Here is a 26,628-nt window from a genome sequence, read left to right as displayed (position 1 = left end):
GCGTGGGTTCTGTCAGTAAGCCAGTTGGCAACCCATCGAATGACGTAGGGATTAATGCCCAGCTTAGCAAGTCTATCTATGATTCCAAGTAGGGGATGGTGTCAAAGGCCTTGACGAGGTCCAGCTAGGCTGTGTGGACCACTTTACCCTTGTCCATGGCTCTGGAGACTGATTCAAAGAAGTCAACCAGGTTCAGGAGACAAGATTGGCCCTTCATGAACCAAACTGGGTGGGGTACAGTGTTTGAAGGTTGCCATTTTTCTTTGTTTATAAGTTCTATGATAGTACATTCCATGGCCTTGCAGATCAGGCTTGTCAGACTGATGGGGTGGTAGTTCCTGGGATCCAAGGTGGATCCCCCCTTGTGGAATGGGATAACTGTAGCTGTGCGCCACTCAGTGGGCACAAAGCCTAAGGTGAGGCTATAATTAAACATGACACTTAGGTGAGGTGCAAGTTCATTTTGTAGTTCATGTAGTACACAGCCCGGGATGTCATTTGGTCCCATGGATGCTGTATTCTTAGCTTTGGAGAGTGCATTTTTTACATATGGCCGTTATTACCAGAATTTTTCAATCTTCCGGTATTGAGATGGGCTGGGGTGAGAGGAGGGTGAAGTTGGCACTGAACTGATCTGCCAGGATATTGGCAATATCCTTGGGATCAGTATATTTAATGCCATTCTGTTGTAGCTCAGAGAAAATCTGAGCATTGCCATTTAGATTCTTGACATAGTTATAGAATGCCTTGTAGTTGTCTTTGGAATCTTTGGCAATTTTATTTTCATAACTAGCTTTGGGGGATATTATGAGGGATCTCAGCTTCTTACTGTGGCTGGTAAGGGAGTTTTTTGCATCCTGGGATTTTCCTCTTTTCTGCAACAGCTTCTTCCTTTTGTTGTAAAGTTTGTTTATGGCAGAGGATCTCCAGATTGGCTTCCTTTTTTTGGAGGAGAGCATCTAGGTTCTATTTGGGATGGCACGATTCATGCATGAGTGGATGTGCTCGTACAGTGTAGGATTCAGCAGTCAAACTTTCAGTTCCTGTCTGCATGGGTGTCATGAAGTTTGTCACTTCTGATTTGAGTAGCATAAAGCTGGCTATGGAGAAGTTTTTTTATGAAGGTTTCCTTACTGGGGGTGTGATGTGGATGTTAAGGGTGATTAGCTTATGGTCAGACCTGACCAACAAGGGGGTGACCATAGGTGTGGAGCATCGATTTCCCATGTTGGCAATGACCAGGTCTAGGATATTGGAGCTCCTGTTGGGACACTGGATTAGGTAATCCAGGGTGTTGGAATTTCTGATTTCCAAGAACCATTGGGCAAAGGTGTTGGTACATGAGTAGTTTTACCAGTTAATGGCAGGGTAGTTGAAATCACCCAGTATTAGGGTGTTTTGTTGTATCTTAATATTTTCCGGTATGTTTAGAAAGGTGTAGTGGGAATCTTGGGGCATGGTGGGGGATCTGTAGCAAGCTACAATTTGGATTGCAGTCTTACCTAGTGTTAGTTGCACCTGGAGAATTTCAGACACATTGTGTTGGGCAACTAGCCTGGTGGTGTGAATATCCTTGGTGAATATTGACACTCCTCCACCTTTAGTGTTTTGGTCCTGGTTTGGTGGCCGAAAAATGTGGTAAGAGTTGTAGCCTGGTGTTACACAGTTATCACAAGCACCACTGAGGGCTAACCAAAGGCATTTCTACAGTGAATGCCATCAGCACATCATGTGATATAGGCCAATGGGATGTGTAATGGGTGGGACAGGCCTCATAATGGGATTCTCTCTGTCACTGTCTGTCTTTCTCTTCCCCATGTCTCTGTGTGTGTATGTTTGGCATATTATATTATGTTGGCCTTAGATATGTGTGGGAAGTATCAATGGTGTACAATTTGGTGTGTGTGTGTGCACAGACAGCTGCGAATAACCGATATCTGTAGTCCATTGTATTGTGAGACATGGGCTTCATTTCTCCAAGTGTGAGAGCATGCCCAGTATGACCTTCTATATTGAGTGTGTGCATCCATTCCAGGGAGGGTTGGACTCCAGTTCAGGATTTTATGTGCTACAACTACACCTGGCAAACTGTTTCTGCAGGATATCTGTAGATAGGTTGCCAATATGGAAACCCAATGGGCTTAACATACAGGGGATACTGTAACTATTGCTTTCTGTGCTGTTTGTGTGACATGTTTGGTTGTAGCATTGACATATGTACTTTTTTACACTGTGATGAATCATGTCATCAACTACTGACAGTTATCATTCTTTGCTCACAGTTATTAACAAGGAAATACAAGATGAATGAAGCTGAGACCAATTTTCTGAGGCATATAGACTACACATTCTGGCACCATACCTCTCAACCTCTTAGATTAAGAAATCTGGACAAAGCCATGAAAACAGTGGTACAAACAGGGACAATTTTTAAATATTGCTCTTACAAACTTAGAAAGTTGTTAGAATAACAGGTTTTGCATTAGCATGACTTTTCTGATGGGCATGAAGTCTAAAACTCAAATGTCTGTCATTATTTTCTACCTTCAATCTTTAATGATTTGCCACTAGTTTGCAAGAAAGCCACAATTTTATGAAAAAATGGACCAAAAATATAAGGCAAAAATCTGGATATTCTGCGAAACTTTGTACAGTTGAGAAGTATGTCTGGCACACATTGTGGAGGGGTAGCTACAGACAACAGACTGCTGGTTCTGTGTAAATGGTGCAGCACTTTGTTAGTATGCTGGCTGGGGTTCCCTTCCTTGTGCTTTTCTCAACTTCATGGAATGGCCATATCCTTCTGGGGCCATACTTGTCAGCTGTACAGATACACTCAGGTTATCCAGAGGCAGGACTCATATATTTGGTCAGTTTACCTTCACATTGTGGTATATAAGTAGTTTTGTGGTTATTCATTCATGGGTTTGCAGTCGGGAGTAGTATGGGTGGACATCTGAGTTTCAGACTTCACACACTCCATCACATCCATGCTTCTACACTCCCTTCTGTTATTTTCTCCTCCACCTAACATTATGTAAGCAATATCTCAGAGGTATCCCTATAGTTGGGCCTTTATTTATAGCCTGATACACAGTCCTTGCAGTAGGACATGGGGAGGCATGCTACTGGCATTTGTCAACTTTGCCTTGCATTTGTTTTCTGTTTACTGTGTTAAGTTGTTAGTTGGACCCCCTGACATTCCATACATTGGCACTATGGGTGAGGCATGGACCTTTGCCAGAGGACTGTAGGCTATTTGAGAGTACTGCAGGCCATCTGTTACTGCATTGCAACATTAGATTGCGGGGAGGGGTGCACACCTGCAGACTTTAACATTTGAAATGACTGTACTGGTATTTCGGTTACTGTGTTGGCTTCCATTTCATATTGCATTGTGACCTATCATGCAGACAGGAGGCGTAACAGTAGAGTACACATGTTAGATCTTAATGGGATATATTTCAGTTTCAGTCTTCTTACCCTTCAGAACTAGAATGAAACTGCCAGACCTGTTGTAGTATGTGTAGGTCTGCCATCATTTGGGGGCCTTAGCCCAGCCTTTCTTCATGGTCATCTACACCTGTCCTGCTGGGTGAGGCTGTTGATGGATATGTGACCCTCATTGCCATCCATATGTGTGACCTATTGTCCCTCACAGTTCTTTGGGCCATCACATGTACTGCAGTGGGGGTTGTCACCTTGTGTAGTGCTGCCTACTATGTTGACACCAGTATTTGTTATGAATTTCCTGCTGTCATATAGCTGTCTGCTGCTATCCCATTCAGTCACCCAATTCCCTTGCATGCTTGCATCCATATCACACATAAAAGTATGAGAACATACTACTCAATTCAGTAATTGATAGGAAGAGTGACTTACCTTGTTGCTGGGCCAGTATTGAGGTCAGTGCTGGAGGGCTGAGTGTGTTGGATGCACATAGTACACTCCCTATACATGGTAAAGCTCAGGTAGTGTCATGTTTGCCATCCCTTTTACTGTATGTGCGAGTTGGGTCCCTACAGTGTGAGTGTGTGTGCTATGCACTGCCTCATTGTCAAGGCCTGGCCATACTGTGCATGCCTCCTTCTGCCAACAGGGGCAGGCTCAGGATGTTCCTCCTCCGAGTCCCTCTGTGCCTGTGCTGGCCTTGGCAATTGTGGGGGGCTGTGTGGCCCTGCCCCATGCTGTTCCTGCTGCAGCTGTTTCTGCAGGATCATATTGTTTGGCATGGCACATACTATGAAGATTTATGTTCATGTGGCTGGAGAGTACAGCAAGGCGCCACCAGATATGTCAAGGCAGCAGAACCATGACTTGAGCATCCCAAACACATGCTCTACAATGATCCTGGTCTGTGTGTGTGCCTCATTATGGTGTTCTTGTTCAGGTGTGTGCATTTCTGAAGGGTGTCCTCAGCCATGGCTGCAGTGCATAGCCAGCATCCCCCACTAGATGGCCATATGAGATGACCCCCTGGCAAACCCCTGATACAACTGTGAGCAATGCCAGATGTGTGAGTCATGATAGCTTCCAGGGCTGCCAGCACACACATTCATGATAATGCTCTGGGCATTGCACACAACCTGGGAGCTGATGGCAGGGAAGCCCTTGCGTTTGATGTAGACCCTGCCCTACTCACCGGGTCGTACTTTGATGTGGATATGCGTGCAGTCGATAGCACCAACTACCTCAGGGTATTCTGCTATACGGTGGAAGAGACGCATATGTGTGGTCAGCACCTCACGGGCAGTGGGGAAATATATGTGCTCATTGGCATCTTGTGTCATGGCATCCAGGAACTGGTGGAGTACCCTGAATGATGATGGCTGTGAGACCTCCATGATATCCCCAGTTGGTCTTTGGAAGGTACCTGTGGCTAGTATTCTTAGGTTCATAGGTTCATACTAGGCTATCTGCCCGAGGGCATTTACAAGCCTAGCCCATAGTTTTGTGGCTTACGCCACCCCTTTAGTATGGGGAACTATACCCATTATTTTGCTGTGCCTCTGTCGAGCAGTGACACTGAGGTAATCCCTGGGGTATATCTGCGATCTCCCATCCATTGGTCAAGATTTCTCTTGAACAAGGCCAGCGAGGTGCTCTGCCTCACATATACCGGGATTTTGTTCCACAGCATAGGGAGTCTTTGGGTGATGAATCTATCCCTCCAGCACGTCCTATTAATAGCCGTGTCGAGGTTTAAGTCTCCGCCCTTGTGGCTCTGACGGATCTATATATTTTGAGGTGAAGCATATTCATCAAATCTGGGTTTGACATGGCCTTGTATGTTAGGCAAAGGTCACCTCTGAGCAAGAGGTAAGCGACTGAATAGAGCTGGAGTTCTTTCAGTCGGGCAGCATAGGACAGATGTTTGAGACCCTTTATCCTTTTGGTGAGGAACTTTGTGGCGTCTCCAGCTGCTGCAAGTGTCGGGTCAGATACATTCCGCATGGGGCATTGTACTCAACCATTGGTCTGATGAGTGGTGAGTATAGGAGACTATGACCTCCCTTGATCTAGATGAGAATCCCTTCATGATAAGGTGGGCAATGTAGAAGGTCTTCCTAACTACTTTAGCTACATGGGTGTCGAATGACAGACTACTATCAACCTGGGTCCCCAGGTCCCTGATAACTTCTTCTGTGCTCAGTGGATTGCCACCTATTTGGTAGCTAGGGGTAACCTTGTTTTTCCCGAAGGGTATGACTATGCATTTTTGGCATTTAACTTTAGGCCATGGCTCTGGCACCAGTTATCTGTTTCTGTGAGACCCTTCTGAAGGATATCTGTGTCAGATGTGTTTTCTACTATGGCCCAGTTTGCAGTCATCTGCAAACTTTGTCAGCCATAACCCTCCTGTGTTTGCTTGTACTGGAAAAGTAGATGCCAAACAAGAGTGGGCCCAGGACTGAGCCCTGTGGTACACCACTTGTGACAGGCTTTGAGTCTGACATGGCGCCAGCAACTCTGACCCTGTGGGTTCTGTCACTCAGCCAGTTTGCAACCCATCTTGTGATGTATGGGTTAACATTTAAGCTGATGAGTTTTTCAATGATACCCGAGTGGGGTATTGTATCGAAGGCCTTCGCCAGATCGAGGTAGGCTGTATGGACTGCCTTTCCTCATCAATGGCTTTGGTGACTGTTTCAAAAAGTCAACCAAGTTTAGAAGGCATGATCTGCCTTTGACAAAGCCAAACTGGGATGGATCCAAAGTCTGCAAATTCCCTATGTCTTTATTTATGAGGTCCATTATGATCCTCTCCATGGCTTTGCAGATAAGGCTTGTCAAGCTAATGGGCGGTAATTTCCAGGGTCGGTGGAGGCACCGCCTTTGTGAAGTGGGACCACAGTTGCAGTGCGCCACTCCCTGGGTACGTATCCAGAGGTAAGACTATGATTAAACAGCTGTCCTAGCTGTGGGTTTAATTCCTCATTGAGTTCGTGGAGCACACAGCCTGGGACACCATCAGGTCCCATGGATGCTGTGTTTTTTGCTTTGGAGAGAGCAGTTCTCACTTGGGCGTTGGAGATGTTTGGGGGGCTGCAATCACTTGGTATAGATATCTCTCCTTTTGGGGAGGGGGAAGTTTGCACTGAACCTGTCAGCCAGTATGTTGGCAATGTCTGTAGGATCAGTAATCTTCACATCATTTTGAACTAGTTCTGAACATATCTGGGAGTTTCTTCCCAGGTTTCTAACATAGCTAAAGAAGGCCTTATGATTGTCTTTTGAGTCTTTAGCTATTTTTCTCTCAAAATTTGCTTTGGATGATTTTATGAGAGCTCTTAGTTTTTTACTTATAGTGATCAATGGTGTCTTACCTTTTAAGGATTTTGCTCTATCTTGTAGTAGCTTCCTCCTTTTGTTGTAGAGTTTATTTATGGCTGGGGTCCACCAGACTGGATGCTTGCCTTTGGTACAAAGAGTCTTTGTTTTGCTTGGGATTGCCTTATCCATGCAGTCCTGCAGGTGCTGGTAGAAGGCATTTGTAAGTGATTCAGCGGCTTGAGTACTGTTTTCCACCGCTCGGGGCCTTAAAGGAGACCACACTAGTCTTTAGAAGTGTGAAGTCGGCTTTCGAGAAGTTCTTTACTGTGGTCTTTTTATTTCAGGTGGGGTGGGATGAGGACCTCCAGCGAGATTAGTTTGTGATCTGATCTCACCAGTGAGGGGTATACTTCCGGTGTTGAACATTGTGCTCCCATGTTCAAACAAAAAGTGCTCATTCTCAAAAGCGTTGGATCTGAGCAATGTAAACAGTAAACGTTGGTTTAGAGATTTTTTTTTTAACAATTAAAGCCTTATTAATGTTGTTGCAAGAACAACACTGTGAATTTGATGTTGTTTTAGTATTGTTTAACACTGAATTGATCCAATTTGTTGGTACCAATTAAATTTCAATTGATTAATTGTTTTTTTTGTTCCAGATTAAGGACAAGTTTATTGGGATTTAGTGCTTCTGCAAACATTTTCTTGACTTTTTTGGGACTTAGTTCGTGTTTTCCTATGAGATCAAGTATGTTTTCTCCTCTTGTGGGGATGGTGACTAGTTGTTCCATGGCATTTGAGTTTATGAATTCCAGGAACTTTTGGGCTAGGGTGTTTGGGCTTGAGTAGTGTTCCCAGTCTATATTAGGGTAATTGAAGTCACCTAGTATGATGGTGTTTGGTGATACATTTATCCCCTCTAGTGTTTTCAGGAAGGCCATGTGAGGTTCCTGAGTTTGTGAGGGTGGCCTGTAACATGCTACAATTTGCAGAGCAGTCTTGCCTATGGTTAATTGCACCTGGATGGTCTCCGATGCATCGTGCATTGCCACCAGTCTTGAGGTGTGGGTGTCCTTGATGAATATGGATACCCCCTCCTTTCTTGGTATTGTCCGGCTTTTGGGGCCGAACGCATGATATGAGGTAAAACCTGATAGTGCTAGGGTGCTCTCAGGAGCCTTGAACCAGGTTTCTGTCACAGCACAGACATCGATGTTCTCCATACTGAGAAGGGCCTCGAGTGCGTGCATTTTGAGATTTAGACTTCTGGCATTGAGCAGCATTACCCTTAGTTTTTCCTTTTTGTGTTCTAGGGTGGTAGGTTTAGAATTTGAGCCTTGCCTAAAAAGGCACTATGGGGTGGCAAGAGCCTTTGCCAACATCCGGAATCCCAGGGTGACAGGTGCAAGCCGCCCCTGCAAGCAGCGTGGCTTGTCCAGCATGTCATCCCAGGCAGACAGACATTCGATCCCCTTTGAATGACACCAGAGTTTAAGCCAATTGTTAAAGCTGATCATCTTATCTCTGTATTGTGGCATCATTCTTGGTGAAGGTAGGATACTGCTCAAGGTCAGGGTCATACCTGCCTGGGCTACATAATCAGAGAGCTCCTCAATGTCTCTTTTCATGTAGTCCAAGGAGGTATGTCTCAGGTCGTTTACACCAGCGTGGACAATGACTGAGTCATATTTGTACCTGCTGTTGAGAGACCTGAGTGCTTGCGTTATGTGGTGGATTCTAGCGCCCGACAGGCAGCTTACTGTGACCTTCTCCTTACTCAGTCTGGTGAGCGGGACGTCAGTGTGTCTGACTATGGAGTCACCAATGACTAGTGTGTCTGGCATTGTGTTTGGCCTTAAGGGCTGTGACTGTTTGACACTCTGACTGTGAGGTCTATGTGTTGCAGGTGTTGTGTTCTGAGGTGGTGGTTGTTTGGGTGTCTGCTTTGGTGGCCTCTGCTGTTTTGGTAGATTTTTGATCAGAGCCTCCGAGTATGTCTTGTATGATTTGAGGTTGTGATGGTACTATGTGAGACTGGGTCTATAGTGTGTGTGGTAACCTTTTCCTCCTGACTGGTCTTGAGCTTACACATACCTTGTTATCCACTGGGATGGGTTTCTCTCTATTAGTTCTGTGTGTAAGGCGTGGCTGGCACAGCTCAACGATTTGCTGTAGAATGTTCCTGTTCAGCCTATAACACTCTACTATCTCCAGCTCATGTTGGCCCTGGTAGGTTACCCTGGGTCTGTACACTCTCCTCCTCCTCCTCACTGTGGGTCGGTTGTCAGCATTCTCCTCCTCACCACCCTCAGTCTCTAGCACATATTGATGGAGTAAAGCAGCAGCAGCCTTTAACATTTTTAGTTAGTTTTGCCAGTTGGAAATCCCCTGTCTGTGTACAACGGTGGTGTAGAGTTTGTGGGAAAAAAACAGTCTGTAGGGTGTTTGCATAGTTTATATTTATATTAGTGTTCTGGGCTGCTGCATGTGTAATTGGCTGATTCTGATACATTCCACCTACCAGCTATGCTAGTTCTCCTGCATTGCCTTTCTGCTGCTGTTTCCCCTACATCTAGTCTACAAGGTGTTTGCAGGGTGCTGGGCTGCTGCATGTGTATTTGGCTGCTTCCGATGCATTCCACCTGCCAATTATGCTAGTTCTCCTTGATTGCCTTCCTAGTGATGTTTCCCCTTCCCAATTCCTCCCTATTTAGGCCCCGAGGCACGCTGTGCATACCTAGTGCTCAAATGTAAACAGTACTGCCATTTCCTCTTTTTTTTGGTTTAAATCCTGGTGCATGGCGCACACACCCATTTAGTCTATATACACAGTGCTCAGGCACATCTGACACATCCCCTTCCTTAGCTGTGCTTAGCTAAGAGCAAACACGGACCACAGAGCTCCAATGCGCGTACAGCAAGCATGACACACACCCTTATGAAGTCATTAAGCTCTTACACTTGCACTGCTGTATTGCTACACCTACATGGTTAGGTACAAGCTGGCACTTTGAGGAAATCTATGATTCAGTATTACTCCCCTCATTTGCATACCCCAGTGTGTAAGTCCTTAGTTACTGCACTTAGACGGACCCTTTTCCCTTGACAACCAGTGCTTCCTGGTATTGTTTACATTCTGCATGCCATTGACTATAATGGCAAAATGCAGAATTAACTTAAAATTGGCTTTTCTCATTTTTTTTTATTTTCGGCACACTCCCATTTGTGCATCGCTGCCCTAAGCTTAAATGACTGTGATTGGCCCAAAAAAAGTTTAATTTAAAAAAAAACTGTTATTAATGCCAATGGCCTTATATTTGGCCATTGGCATGTGTGTTTGACTGTAATACATGCTTTTCATGAGCTGTCCTGCCTCCGTTTGTTCAGATGCAGAAATGTATTCACTTACTAACTGATTATATTTCTGCACTGACACTGTTCCCGCATGGAGTCCGGCCAGCTTCATGGATCACAAAATCACATTTGCATGGTTTTTACCAGCAAATGAGGTGATTTGCATCCTGCACAGCTTTTGGTCCAGGAACAGTGTAGGGCTGCTTGTGCATGGGAAAACAGCACTTTCCTGGACCACTTGGCAGCCATTTTCCATGCAGGAGCTCCTACACTGTTCCTGCATGGAAAATGGCCATTCGTGAATCCCAGGGATAGGTTTTCCAGAGCTGTCATGTTTTCTTACAATGTGCCACTTTTAGCAGTTTCAGCATCATGTAAAAGTTTAATTATATTGGGATTATTATCAGCAGGGACACCGATTTTTGAATTTCAGAAAACTGATATTCCATTTTCATGAAATGAAATCTGTGAATTTTACCCATGCTTTTTAAATGTTATTTCTGGTCTTTGTAGCGAATTCATTATAACTTTTATCTACATCGATATGTATTGAAAGTTAAAACTGATTCTAGGCACAGGGCATTCAACAATGCAGTGGTAATATTATAAATAATGCTTATAGAAATATGTCTTGTAATGAACTGGTTCCCTGACCAACCTTGCCAAATTCTGTGAAAATACCACATTTTTTCAGTTCTCATTCAGTCAAAAACAGGGATTTACCATTATTTTCCCAGAAAAAAATACAACAAAAACTGTTTTCCCTGATTATCAGCCACACCTGCAGATTGTCATTGAGACTTGCTGCTATTCAACCAGATGTGCTGCTGTCTCTGGAAAAGTAGGACTGTCTTCTTGATCTCAGGACCAGACAATAAATCTTCCACATGTTGCTCCATCTTGTTGTAACAGATAACTGAGTTGTCCCTTGATCTGGTAGTAGAGACAAATATAGTTTGTCTGTCCTGAATATATACATAGCAAGGCCGTGTATTAGATATGACCTAAGAAGTTGCATAGAACTAATGCATGTCTCTTGAAAATACCTCTTAGATCTGAATGAATCTTGATACTGACCTAATTTCATTCTGTTTCCCCTTTTTAAGGACAAATTTTTACTAAGCGGCTAAAATAACATTTCTGCTTAAACTGACATTCTTGTAACAACTCCACAACTGTTTATTTACTGTTAGGTGTTTAAAGAGGAAGATAAGTAAGCAACAGTCACACAAAGAATATTTATACTTCTTGATACAATTTGTCATTGTTTGAATAATTAATTTAACTTTTTCATTGCTTTAATGATACCTTGAATTTAAGACGTGCAATTCCTGACTCAGAAATGGATGATCATTATTTAATATCAACTCATCAAGAGCAGTTCCATGGCTGCAAATATTAAATTCAACACATTGGCAACACTATGAGTTGTCATTTTATGTAACTGTATGTCCTGTGGAAATTTTGATTCATAATGTATGCATACTAGAACACATGCATCCTTGCATTGAATAAGTACTTTCCTTCTTTCATCCAGATAATGGTAAAATACCATGTGATATAAACCTTTGTTTCTGCTTTTGTTTTTTGAACTCAGTTCTACTGCACCTGTTCTATTTGTTCAGATATGTTTTAACAGAACAGTGCACTAGTTGTTTATGCTTTAGTATGTTTTCATGAAGCTGTGCAGGTATGACACATTTAACAAAATCCTTGAATACATGAAAGCTCACCTGTGCCGGGAAAGTAGGTTTGAATGATAGACTGAAGTTACTTGGCATTATCTGAGGTCCATGTGGCAAACAGTCAAGTCTTGCACAACAGATTAAGCATAACAAAGTTCCCCTGCACGGCTGCACTATGATCTGATAGATGAATATTAAAAAATGCTTCCTAACCCTTGCTTCCTGTAATGTAATATCTGAAAGCGTGAGTACAAGGTAGAAAACTGTCTGCCATGCAGGAATGTCAGAAGTACAAGGTCAGATTGGCCAACTCACAGACTAATAGGTAGAAAACACTCACACAAGTAACAGCAATTCCTTGATAGTGTGTTCTGCTAAACATCAGCATTGTGACTACTTCTTGAACAAACTGGTAGAGTTTGAATCCTGGGAGTGGTATTAAGCTGTCTGTATATTTTCACACAAGAATATGTGAGTATTGTTACAAACAGTCAGGTAGTGTAAACACACATTTTCCTACAGCTTCAGCAGGTAAGGCAGGCTGGATATTAACCATAGGATGTGTCTCTTATACACTGTGTAGAACACACACTGGCCAGCCCCAAGGCTGCAGATGACAGCAAGAGAAGTACATAGACCACTTAGTTTACCACAAAAAATGTCCCTCAAGTGTCACGCCTATTGGTCACTGTCCGCAGCACCCATGGTGCTGTACAAAAATGAAGGTGGACTATGATATTAGCACGCACACAGTATGATTGCACATATCCAAGCCGAACCCTGTTAATGTGTAGAAACAGTCAGGTAGTGTTAACCCATTCTTTTCCACAGGTCCGGCAAGTAAGTACAGCTGTATATTAGGTGTACGAAGTTTGAACTGATAACTGTGTACAACACCCACTGGCCAACCCCAAGCCCATAGGTAGCTGTAATTTCAGGTCATATCTGGAGAGTACTGAGTAGACTATAATGTACAGAACAGTTGTGAGCAATGTAATAATAAATAGTTGTTCATTTCTCTGTCTCACCCCCACCCTATCTGCAACAATAATACAACCAAAAAAATAAATGGTATGTTTTTAACAAACCTACTGTTGGGACATGTTCCCCATTGTTATGCCAATATTTCAACATCTGTTTATTAATGTTCCCTGTTGAAATTAAATCATTGGTGACCTGTTGCTCTCAATGTAACCTGCATGCTGCTGTAATATCCATTGTGGTTCCATATCTGTATGTGGTCTGTTTGGTATGCAACTGATTGAAAATTGTGTTATGGCATCTATTGGGACACCCATGCTTGCTGTTATAACTAATCCTGGCATTGTATTGTTCAGAACTAACCAACATATGTTCTGCGAAGGACGATCCCAGCAGATTCGCCTGTCCCGCCTCATCTGGCTGTGGCACCGAGCCCCAGCATGTCTGGGACACACCTCAGATCTTCCTTGTCTGCTGGTCCTGCACCACCCATGGGTGGAGTCGCTTCAGGGGATGGGGCTTACCCCCCTCAGAGCGGGGGCAGACAGGAGCCATCACCTGATGTCAGGTCCGGGGTCTGATGTGTAAGGAGATGCAAAAGGAGTTAGCAACTCAGCTATGCCAGCTTGAGGGCTGTGTGCCTCATCTTGAGGGTCAGCCTGCCCCTCCTGCTCAGACCCCAGTGCAGTCACCTTTGGGGCTGTGAAGGTGCAGTGGTGACTGTCCATGAGTGGGGACCTCAGTCACAATGTATCCATTTGTGGGCTCATGTGCCTCTGATTCCCAACCACCCTCCCTGTCAAGGTGTTCACCCCCTACATGTGTCATACAATGCCTCTGTCTACTGTCTTGTCTGGCTTGTCTGTTTTCATACCTAACCTCCCTCCCCACATGTACCTGCTATCCTTCCCCAACAACTTAGTCTCACCTTAAAAACCTTAAAAAAAAGGGCAATCTGTTCCCACAAAAAAATTACACCCCATACATAGCTGTCCATTTTGCAGATGTGTCCACTGGATGCATATAACCTTTTCCAATTGTCTAGACAACACATTACTGTTATTCTCACCCCTCTCTCAGGGGGTATGAGTATCCAAATTCACCTCCAAATTCAATACATAATCACAGCTGTTGCTGTAGGAGAAATGGACAGCTAAGGACCTTCCCTACTCCCGTCCTACATATCCCTATCCATATTTCATCTTATTTTTCCCAATGCATGCCCCTTTTTTACCACTTTCCTATCACCCCTTTTTCTTTTCTTTCAAAGAAATTAGTGCTGGGGTTAGCAGGAGTAAGCGATGCTTAGTGGCAAATCACTTTGTCTAGGGTGTGCATGGTCCTGGGTTTGAGCCTTGCAGAGGTTGTTTATAGGGGTTGCGAGGTTGGCCTAAGGGGTTGGGAGGGTGACCTAATGGTTAAGGTGTTTGCCTTATAAACACAAAGTGCAGAGTTTGAGTCTCACAAGGGATAATTGGTTAGGCCTACAATGGCTCACAAGGGCAGTTAGCCTAGTACTAATCTATGAATCTGTGAAGCAAATATGGAGAAACCGTAATTTAGCAATGCTTTGCATCACAGAAACCTGCTTAAAGCTGATTTATAGTGCCTTAATCATCCTCTCACCATCAGCTGTTGTTGTGGCCAGCAACAAAACTAACCAGCTCTGACAAGTCTTGAACCCAGGACCCTTTACACTAGAATCAGCAACCATACCATTGTACCATCTGAGTTCTACAAGTTGCTCTTGCTTTGTCTAACATCATGCAGTCTGGTCATTTAGCATTAATGAAAAACCTAGCAGCTGCAGATCTTGAACCCAGCACCCTGTACACTACAGTTAGAGACCATACCACTACACCACCTGAGTTGCACAATCAATGCTTGTTTAGTTAAACATAACATTCAATAGAGCGCCTATACATTTAACTGTGTATTACCATCACTGAGCGGCGGGCAAACCAGTTGACATATGCTCAAACACAGAATAGGTAAACAGTAGTTATCATACGTAACCGGATTTGTGCATTGGTAAGTGCTACTAAGACAAGCCCAGCCAGTTTAAACGCCTGTATGTTTAACTGTGTGATAGTCCACTTAGCTTCACGAAAACCCACTTAAAGCCACTTTAAAGTGCCTTAATCACCCTTTCTCTATGAGCTCTTGTTCTGCCCAGCAACAAAATAAACAGCCTTTGCTGGTTTTGAACCCAGTAACATATACACCATAGTCACAGCACATAACCATTAAACCATGTAAGCTGAAAGAGTTCAGGATGATTTCATGAACATTTCTTGCAGGACAATCACTGTACTATAGGGAATGTATATTGTGGAAGCAGTAAATGTTCAAATAAGATATACACACACACTCACACACACACACACACACACACACACACACACACACACACACACACACACACACGCGTATATATATATATATATATATATATATATATATATATATATATATATATATATATATATATATATATATATATATATATATATATATACATGTATTTATATGTGTGTAAACATATATCTGTGAATGTTTGTTCTATATGTGTGTATATACTGGTAAGCCTAGCAAACACCACAGTACAATGTCTGTGTGGATAGGTATATCCCCCATGAGAGTCACACAATACTCTACATATCCTGTGGCAGATCATACTGTCGATAGAATGCTGGGGTGGTATGGGACATTTATCTGCTGACCCCACACATACACAGTCCAAATAACAAGTACATCCTCTGCCGCTACATAATCATGATAGGCCTTACACAGTGGCCAGACATACAGCGATGTCTTAGGCAAGTAATTGAAATGACTAAAGAGAGCACAGTGAAACCCAAACAGCCAGTAATCCTACAGTTGCCACCTTATTAAATGGCCAGAGTGTGATATGTTTTCACAAATGAGAACATTTGCATTAAAAAACACACACAACTCTACTGTTTTTCCAAACAAATATTTATTTCTGTACTATTTCAGTTGTTTATGCCATGTCTTACAGCATATAGGTGTGTAAAATACAACATAACTGAATTATGCAAATGTTAAAGGAAACATGATACATTCTTGCTCCTACCATCTCAGGACATTTTCCAATTGTCAGAATTGTAGTCAGCAGTACCGTACCTCTCAACCTGTTATAGGCAAAAATATGGGCAAAGCATAAGGTGATGGTGGACAAATAGGGACTGATTATAAATATTCTCTTACAATCTCAGAAAGCTGATAGAATACTAGATGTTTTGCAGTAGCATTACTTTTCTGAAGGATGTGGAGTCTTACAGTCAAATGTTTGTCATCATTGAATGAGTCCAATCCTCAGCTTTTTGCCAGAAAGGAACCTAATTAAGGAGGAACACACAAAAGTTATGATGCCAACATCTGGACATTATGGAAAAATGTGTACAGTTGAGGGTTATGAGTAGGCCACAACTGGCCAAACAATGACCATGCCTTGCACAGAGGGACAGGTGGTAACCAAAGTAAGCCACACAAAGTATCAGACACTGATGTCATGGCAAAAGCCTTCAAGTAGTACAACAGTACAAAACACACTTGCCTTGAATACAAAAATCAATCAACACTCAATTACATGATTAAACCAACAGCCTCCAATTACACTCCTCAGATAACCACCTAGTGGGGAAAGTATGAAATGTTACAATGTAAATTGATCCTTTACATAACAATACTTCACTTCGAACTGGTCTATCAAACTGACAAACAGACTGTGTGCCAAACAGTAACCTCTAACCCACCACTGTCCCCATCACCATAGTATCAAAAAGTACAGCTACATACCTTTTATGTTTTTATTAGTAATATCTCTCACGTGTATTAACAGCCCAAGGGTCAAACATGTACCCCCCTAAAATGTGTTACATGAGTATATAACAGTGTTTACTATACACTGACCCCTTGACTGTACATGGTCACACATGTTGTGTAGCCTAGGGCCCATATTTATGCCCCCTACCCCACAATATGAGTGGGAGTCCACAACATCACTGGGATGAGAGCAGGAATGTTAGCACTAAATAATGATATCCCATACCTATCAACCTCTTACTGCATGACATCTGGACAAAGCCTGGTATATAAGTGGAGGACATAGGGCCAAACATAGGCCATGTTTGATATATTGCACTCATACAACTGTGAAAGTTGCTGGTGCTACAGGATTGTTTGCAACATATCCCTCCTGAGGGATATGAAGTCACAAACACTAATGCATGTTTCCAGTTACTGATAGCAGTCAACAGAGTATGGCAATGATTTGTCAAGGACAACACCTGTTTGGGGAACACACTAAACATAGTGGCCCAAACCCTGGCCATTATGTGGATAGCCCTACAGTTGAGAGCTATGCAAACACATAACGTTGTCAGACTGCAAGCTATGCAGAACTAGCATGTACACACAAACCCTTTTAAACTAGCAGTATTCAAAGCATATAACAGTGATACTCACACTCTGTCCCTACATCTGGAACCTAACATAAACCTGTAGTTGGCCTATGTCCACATGTTGTGTTGTAAGAGATATTCTCACCTGCTGTCTGTAACACTGCTGCCCACACACACAAAGGATGTGTTCTTTATAGGCAAGGTAAAAGGACAACGACCACAGGAAGTACACATTTATAGGAGTGGGTTGCCATGACACTGGCTATTGGAAGAACTACACAGCTGCTCTGCATGCAATTAGCAAGTGGGGAACACCGACTGGTGCACAGGCCATCACCTGGTCATGACCATCACCTACAAAAGCCATGCTGTCACTTAATCAAATCCACTCAATCCCTGTACTACAGAGAGAGAGAGAGAGGGAGAGAGAGAAAACAACACAGAGTGAGACAACAACCAAACCAAAACAATTAGGTGTGAATATACAACAAACCTCCCAAAAAAGTATGTGAAACATTTAAGCATGTCAGTTAATGTATTACTTGCTCTGTAATAATATGATAGCTGAGTTTGAAAAATGTATATGTGCAAGAAAAACTTCCTGTACTGATGTCCTGCTGTACAACTGCTATGGCCAAAACATCTGGCTCTGTCTGCAGTGGGAGTCATCACATGCATAACTGTCAACTGTACAAATCTTCACAGAATGTCCAGATTTTGAAATCAGACTGTTATGTCTGTTCCTCCTGACATCTCTACCTTTCTGACAAATAGCTGAGAATTGAAGTCATAAAGTAATGACAAACACTTGAGTGCAAGACTACACATCCTTCAGAACAGTCCCAGTAATGCAAAATGTATTATGCTAAAAACTTCATAACTTTGTAACAGGAATATGTATGATATGTCCCTATTTAACCCCCCCCATCATGTTAGGCTTTGTCCACATGCGATGCGCTAAGAGTTTGAGAGGTGGTATCACAGATCAGGAGCCTGACTCACCCTGGGAAAGGACAGCTCACATTTGCCAACCACTAGAGTGTCCATAAAACAGTTGTGACTGTGCTACTGCTAGGCCAGTTAATGGGATGTTGTCCATATCCATATATTGCCCGTGAATATGAGTATGATATATGTTTGTCTTGGAAAGCCAAGAGACATATATAGGGCATGTAGATAATGCAGTACTGTTGCAGACATGAGTGCCGAACTGCATGTGATATCTTGAATTAATAACATTCAACTGTACAGTGTTCTGCTGGGCAGTAAGCACATTTGTGACTGATATCTGTAGACATACACACATATACTTGAGCTATGTTGGACAAATTAGTGGCAAGTCTTCCAGCAATGACAACATAACATAATAGTGTAGTTATGACTGTTGGACATGTTCCAGGTTATCACAGTGGTGTCAAAGGCTAATGTGCAATCAACTTAAATATCTATATTGCAGCTAGAGTAATATGGTTTCAATATTGATGTTACTTTTGTCAACCACTGATGTGGGTCTTTGTCCTGATGTCCTGTGAGTATAACCATCTGAGAAGCATGATTGATTAGCAAGACTGGGAATACAGTGTACCATACTAATCCAGAACACAAATGTATACCTGGTATCCCCTGGGCACATGTATGTATGTGTATGTCCAATTGGAAGGCACAAAACTGATACCATGGGTTATAAGCTGTTGGAAAAATAGGGCATGCATGTTGCACATGTGTGTAATATCAATGTCAGTGCATACAACAGAAACAGATGTGTAAAGCTACTGCTTGTTGCATTGCCCTGACACTGATATGGGTACTAATCGGCATGATTTTCACATAGTAATCAGTGAAGTGTTCATCTGCGTTATGACGCATTGCCCATGCCTAACACTAACAGCTATAGCAACACCTATATACAGTGGATATCAAAAGCGTACACACCCCTGTTGGAATGCCAGGTTTGTGTGCTGTATGACAATTAGACTGCAGATAATCTTTCAAATATGTTCCACACCCCAAATGTGACCCATAACCTGTACAATTCTAATGAATGTGCAAACCAAGACAAATGGATGCTGTAGTTATCTCAACAGGTGTTCACACAACATATCTCTTAAACTCATTCCCACCAGTACGGCTTTTTTGAGTGAGTATCTTTAACTCCCAGTGGGTGTGGCTTGAATCGTTAAATAAATGAAGTTATCACCTTACAGTTCTAACAAATACTAATCAATGGTCAAATATCAATACAATTGTGTTTGCTATTATGTATGCCTCAAGATAAAATATTCCGATACCTTTTATATAGCTTAGTTTTGGATTTGTCAATGCAAATAAGAGCAAGCAATATTTGACACCCAGAGGCGCACTAGGAAGTAACTGCAGAAATGCCTGGGGGTGCACTTGGCTGTAATGAGTTAAGGGTGTGCGCATTCATTCAACTGGCTTATTGCACTGATTTTTATTTCACATGTGTTTTTACAGACCAGGTTGTCATGTTTTACATCAAATTGTAAAGGATAGAGGTCACATTACAGGTGTAAATTTATTTGAAATGGGTTTTTTGTGGTGTCATGTTCCAATTGCACAAATATCAGGCATTGTACCTGACCTGTAAAAGTTGCCTCCACCAAGGAGAGAGTAATCCCCCTTGGTGGACAGCAGCAATATTCAAAGCTCATAGTAGGATGCTATATTGGCTGTACAGGGACACATAGGTGCAGCCAACAACTTCAAGGCAAGTCCACCTCTATCTCAGCAAGCATGTATGTTCACAGCTGATGTTGTGTAAGGCTGATTATGACTAAAAATCAGACATATCCACACCACCAAGGACAATTGCAACAGAGTGTCTCCACATATGTAGTCAGTCTCAGAGGCAACAACACAATTCAACCTGTAGTGGGGGTAAAGCACACCTCATACACACATGCCATGGATATAGGCAACATGCATCACACAGGTTAGGTGGGGACAGTGCCACCCTGTCCACACAAATTCTATAAGGGGATATGCACATCAAATACACTTCCCTGCTCATCAATGATGAACATGTACATAATACTTACTGAAGGCAACAACAGCACGTCTCCCTGGGCCATGAGAACATCATTGTCTGCCTCTTACCTGAACTAAGGCATGAGCTCACAGCTCCATCACACACTACAATCAAGCATAGACTTGCCACTATCCACATGGACAATGGCCACTGTCACCCCTATGTATAGAAATGAATGGAGAATAGAGGAATATGCAGTTAACTGTGCAACATTGGTTGGAATAAGATAGGTAAGGGCCAAGAGTGTAATGACAGCTAATTATAGGGTTAGGTTGTAGTTTGGAATATTGTCAAGTAATATTCTGTGTTCATGTGCAAGTAGACAACTGTATGAGGTCATGTAACCTTTTCTCCTGTTTATGTCTTCCAGCTACCATGCCACGAGTAAGGCTACCAGCCTTTACTTCATTGTAGAATGATGTAATCATTCAGTATCTCAAACAGGACTATGATGTCTTGTTTGGATGTGGCACAGAAGCCCTACGTGGCCAAACAGCTCTGTGGGAAGAACCGGTCCACAGGGTGAATGATGCTAGACAACAGAACTAGCATTATGACTAGGTCTGCCATCACGCCAGTGACATTTTGCATCGTGCACGGAACTGAGCAGCTGCTGTAACTAGGGAGCGGCTAGCCACAGGTGGGGGTGCAGCCATCCAGCCCCTACTGACACGTACGGTACAGCTCCTTGCCAGCCTTGGTGCACCTACCTGGCACACCCACCATGAAGCAGAACCCAACATTGTTGAGGTGGGAGGCACCCAACCAATGTCTGAGGAGCGTGCAGGTAAGGCCACAGTGCACATAACTAGAAGAGTGTTAATTCTACATTTCTATCTGTAGAGAATCTGCATGCATATATCAGAGAGGATAGTCTGTAGCTGGAGTTTAGTAATGCACAGATGTACACATCTATGGTGTTGTGCTACATATTCTGTAGTATTGCTGTTTGTTCTGTTAATGTTCAGAAATGCTGCCTCCACCCTGTAGCAATGCCACGTGAGTGGCTACTGAAATTACCTCTGTCCCACCAACTGTGTAAGTCCCTCAGGTATACAACTGGGGCAGCAGCCTGTGGCTGGTGAGTATGGGGTTAGTTTGTTCATGTTTGCCAATACACCAGCTATGTTAAGGCCATGCTATATGCCCTGTACACATTTATCACACCTACCTATAATGCATGATCTACATGTTCAGTTTTGTTGTTGTTAACTGCACATCATCACAGTGGTCACCATGGTGAAGGGTAGGTAGGAGTCCTGCAGTATACCTCACAACCCTTCAGTGCAAAATGTGTGAACAGAGACAAGCCAAATGGTGGGACAAATGGCCTACAGTAGGGACATGTATGAAACATAACCCTCATACAGTCGATACAACAGTGTGCACAACCCTATGATGGTGTCAACTGTTTCTGATATATACAATGACAGAGCACAATAACACATTCCACACCTCTCACAACCCGTAATATGCACCTAACATGTGCAATTAATGTATAACATAGAATCCTATGTTAGGACAACAAATATGGGGTTTCCAAACCTTACAATACACTGGAAGCATATGTGTGCACACACTCCAATTAACATATTGTGGAGGCAGCTTGTGATGTACTGACAACATTCACTCTTCTGCAGTACACACCTGCCATCAAGTACAGACTTCAATGTCACACCATGTAATGGTCTGCTATCCGAGAAGTATGTCCATGACAATTGGCCATCTGCCTGCAATACAGACAGCCATGGCTTGCAGACATCTTCCAAGGCATGACATGGATCCCATATCTGAAAGTAAGTAGTCAGGAGAAGGGTAAAATAACATTAACTCACCATTGTATATTCCATGGCAAACAGTGCAGATAGTCATCTAGAGATGAATTAAATATGGGACGACAGTGATGTTGACAAGACACAGATGGCCATCCAATATAAATGACAATACATAGTGTAAACTGTTCAGGGAGGCTACCTAGATACATGCAGCAACACTGAGGCAGTTGCACAAATGTGTAGCAAGTCCTGCCTGTGTATTACCTGTGTCAACAATCGCATGGAGTCTGCATAAGTGCGGCCTATGGGTTAGGGTAAGTAGATGGGAGATTTATCCCACAAGAAACATCATCCAGGCCTCAGTACAGGTAGTAAAAGCATGACCTCAGTCTTCCAAAGGCATATGTTGCAATGTGTAATGGTGTCATGAGACCAAGGCTCAAACCTACAGATAGTAGTCTTAAGGTTATGTGTAGTGCACAAGCAGCAGCTTACATCACATCAGGGCCACCATCCCCAACTTGAAGGTTGCCGGTGCCAGTGTACACCTTTATGGTTGCTGTTCATTACCTGAAAGTAGGCCTGTAGACATAATGAAGTGAATGTGGAACACTGCAAACTAACACTCATGTGTGAGCCACAGTTGTCAGGCATCTGCAATAAGTCTGAGGATGGGGAGGGGTGTCAGCTTTCAAATACAACAGTGAACTGAACCATACATCCAAAGCTAGGTAAGAATGGCTGTATCTTATCACATTCAGGGTTATGAATTGGCTCACACATAACACACACTCCATAGCGATACTGAAGTCCCTGTGTGACTTCCACGGGCTGTGCACATGAGCTGGCCTTGCAATCTGGCAGAGTTGTGGTACCTTCGTAGAGAAGACAGACCTAATTATGCAAAGGCAAGGATGTGCCATTCTACTGTGCCCCTTCCAGGAATAGTGACTTCTGTATTTCAGTTAGCAGAGCTTCAACAAACCATTGGTTTAAGGGTGTGCACAGTTATGCACCCCCAATATGGTACACATCTCACTCAGCATCTCCATGACTTACAGTCATCTGACTCAGGATTGGATTGCATAAGTCATATGTCACATATCAGGTATGTGTAATGTTTTTGACTGCAGTAATGTGGGCCCACTGCATATCATAGAAGAGACTGCCATGTCAGTAGGGGTGTGTACACTCTTGACATCCACATGAGGCTTGGAAGGTTGTCAGTGTACACAGATGTTATTGAACATACATCAACTGATGATGATGAGATCTGGGAATCAAATGTCAGTCATTCATTAGTGACATCCTTCCTCATATCATCCCAGTGATGTGTCAGACAAATGCATAGAGGCTGTGAAGAACAGAGCAAACATAATTGCTACACATCTAACACATTCAGCAATGATTTGTATAGTTGTGAGGTATGGTGTACAGTGCATGCCAGTGTGCTTTACAGGTGCACAGCATTAATGTGTACATGGATGCAGTGTGTCCCAAGGGAAGGGGCATCACCTACTAATATGACTCATGCATTCCACATATGTATATTGTTTGTAACCAGGATTTAGAATGGCTGCACTGCCTGATACTGAGTGCCATATGTCATGCATGTCAATTGTTGGGTACTGAGGTCTGTGTAATATGTTTGTGCCACCTCACCTGTAAGTGTGTATGTGTGTAGAAGTAAACCATAATGTACAGGTCTTAATTTACATTTCTTGTCTGCCCCTTACAGGTGGCGAGGTGGGTCAGGGTCCCTCCTGCAGACAAACTGATGTTAGAGTCCATAAAGACTCTGACAATTATGATAGGCATAGTGAGGCACAGGCAGGCTAGTCAGGGGCTGAACCTGTGCCATTGGCTGACATCCCACTTTTATCCATCCCATCCCCACACACACAGTCACAATGTCCATACATACCACATCACCAGTGGCCATACATGAGGGACAGTTGGCGGGTGGTGGCATGGGACAGGAAAGTGTGGGGACTATGGCAAATGTGTCTGTACACAGCAGCCATAGCCAGATGACCAGTGAGGTACCACACAGGCAGATGTAGATGGGTGCTCATAAGAGGGCTGGTGGCCATCATGCACCTGGCAGAAATGTCACAGCAGGTGTCACCAGACACATGTTTCAGGCCATCATGGAGGCACAGGCACATATGGAATGTTACACCAGAGATAGTCTGAGGCTCCAGAGGGCTACTCTTCCTGCTGTACATGACAACATCCATAATCTTGCAGTTGCCCACCATTATTTTGCAGAGGTCATGGATAGACGGTTGGGTGAGATGGTGGGAATCCTCGACCGTGTGGTGTCTGTGGTAGACCATGTGGTGGGAGTAGGGCATCAGCCACGTGGACGTAGGTCAGCAACACCAACAGCTGGCGGTCTATGTGGACATGCAACAACTCACGGTCACTCCCATAGTGGTAGTACCAGCACCAGCAGTGCAGGGGGGTGCTGTCCACACCACAAGGCAACAGGCCATGTGCATGTGGTCCTGGCCGGTCCCAACAGGGATGGGGATCCAACAGACAATTATCATCATCAGGGAAGAGTAACATATCTGGGCTTCTGCCTGGTAGTGCCCGTGCAACCCCTGGCAGGCACAGTTCCAGTATCCATGGCCAGACATGGTGAACTGTACAACCTGCCATGTACGGTTTGCAGCTGTCCAACATACTCCTGTATAGGGCAGCCACATGGCAGAAATGTGTGCATACATACACACACATCACCAACACAGCTACGGTACCTCCATACCTACACACATCACGTCTGCACAGCCCATTTAATAAAGAACCCCCTAACCCATACACATGATGTCAACCAAATGACAAAGCCTAGGCCTCTGGCAAATCCACAACACACCCTGTGCATATGATGATACCTGTGCCACATCCCTGTCATCCATACCATTGATGCAGGGACATGCTAATATAGTTCTGATGTACAGGGTGAATGTACTAAGGTTTAGCAGTGTAATGTTGTTTAACGTGTTTTCAGCTGGAGTGATTAATGCTTGCATGTCAGGGTGTGTAGCTGTCCAGCCATGATGCATTATAGCTGTCATTAACACTGACTGAATGTGGTCTCCATAATGTATACTGTTTGCGTTCTAGATGTCTATGTGTCAGCAGGATGTTGGTCTGCTGTCCTTTCCTACAAGGGGTATGGCACTGTGGTGACACATTGACTGTGTCATATCCCAGCTACAGCGGAACACAAGTAACAGGTCTGTATAACAGTTACTGCATGTGCCACATGGCTAAGGGGTGTATACAGGTTAGTGCATGGTGGCTGATGTAAGCATCTCTCCTACAGTGGACAATGGTAAGTATACTGGGTGGCACACACCAAATGTTTGTGAATAACACACACTCAGAGGCTTTGGTGTTGATGCAATATACAGAGAATACTGTTCACCTGGATGTACTTCATTCTGCAGTGAACTCATTTTGGCTTATGTAATTCTATGAAGACCAAATTGCCAAAACATCACATCAGTAAATAATCAGTCCATCAGTTTAATGTCATTGACAATGATACCGGCAGAGTATATGTCCTATTAACCAATGTAGTGCAATCCTGGAGTTGGTAAACATAGGTGTGCTGGTTTGGGTGGCACAGCCCCCCCCCCCACACACTTTGGAGGGTGTGGGGTGGCATAGAACCACTCATAGTGTGATTAACAACTACTTAACTTGTTAACATATACTGTACTGTATGACAGCCCACTAAGTGGGGGATATGCATGACAAAACCCCCAATGTGGGTGGCTGTATCCACAACAACCCCACCCAACTATAGATACCAACTCCAATGTTGCTGTACAGCTGTACAGTGGGGAGGAGGGCATTTACACATCCACTACTAGTTTTGATGGAATGAATTTCCACAAGATGATTGCTTTGAAATGTTACTTTTTGCCAGTTAGTACTCAGACAAATGATCTCCTGGAACATATAACTTCTGCAAACTGAAGTAGATCCCTTCACATACACACACACTTACATGGCAACACTGACAGTAGAATCCCTACCTAGGTACTCCTTTCTACTAATGTGTTTGACCTTAATTGCACACACCACAGAGCTTTTAGGGTGAGGTGTGTCCAGAGTTTCCTGTTAAGTGAAGAACATCACCAGGCCTTGTACAGTATGGTAATGGAGGATGTATTGGGTGGTAATGAACAATACATAGTATGACATACTGTCATATACACATTGACAAACACATACAATCATAGACACATTTGACAGACCTGGGTTTAACAGTGCTAACTACCTTGTCAGTGAGTTCATACTGTTACAGAGTTTTTGCACACAGCACAAAGATCATTGGGCTGGGTAGTGTAATAAATTACCTGTATGGTTGATGGTGACAGCAGTCCTCATATAGTGGACTTTGGGACATGTACTGGGGGGTACCATGGTGTAAAGACAGTATACCCAGCACCCACACCCCACAGTGGATATTGTACTCACTGAAACCCATAATAATGTTCTGACATACCAACAATCACACATTGTCCAGGACTGCAATACAAACCCTTGTCCATCTAATCAGTGCT

General features: G+C 43.4%; 1 long non-coding RNA gene across 1 annotated transcript in view; it reads left to right on the top strand.

Annotated features, from left to right (window-relative positions):
- The window catches only part of LOC122796043, a 103,239-nt gene that overhangs the window by 28,839 nt on the left and 47,772 nt on the right, over positions 1–26,628 (top strand). The gene's annotated exons all lie outside the window — the stretch shown is intronic.

Source organism: Protopterus annectens, chromosome 2.part2 (genome assembly GCF_019279795.1).
Source record: "Protopterus annectens isolate FY-2018-M chromosome 2.part2, PAN1.0, whole genome shotgun sequence".
NCBI classification, from domain to species: domain Eukaryota; kingdom Metazoa; phylum Chordata; order Ceratodontiformes; family Protopteridae; genus Protopterus; species Protopterus annectens.
This window is presented reverse-complemented; position numbering and strand designations above follow the sequence as displayed.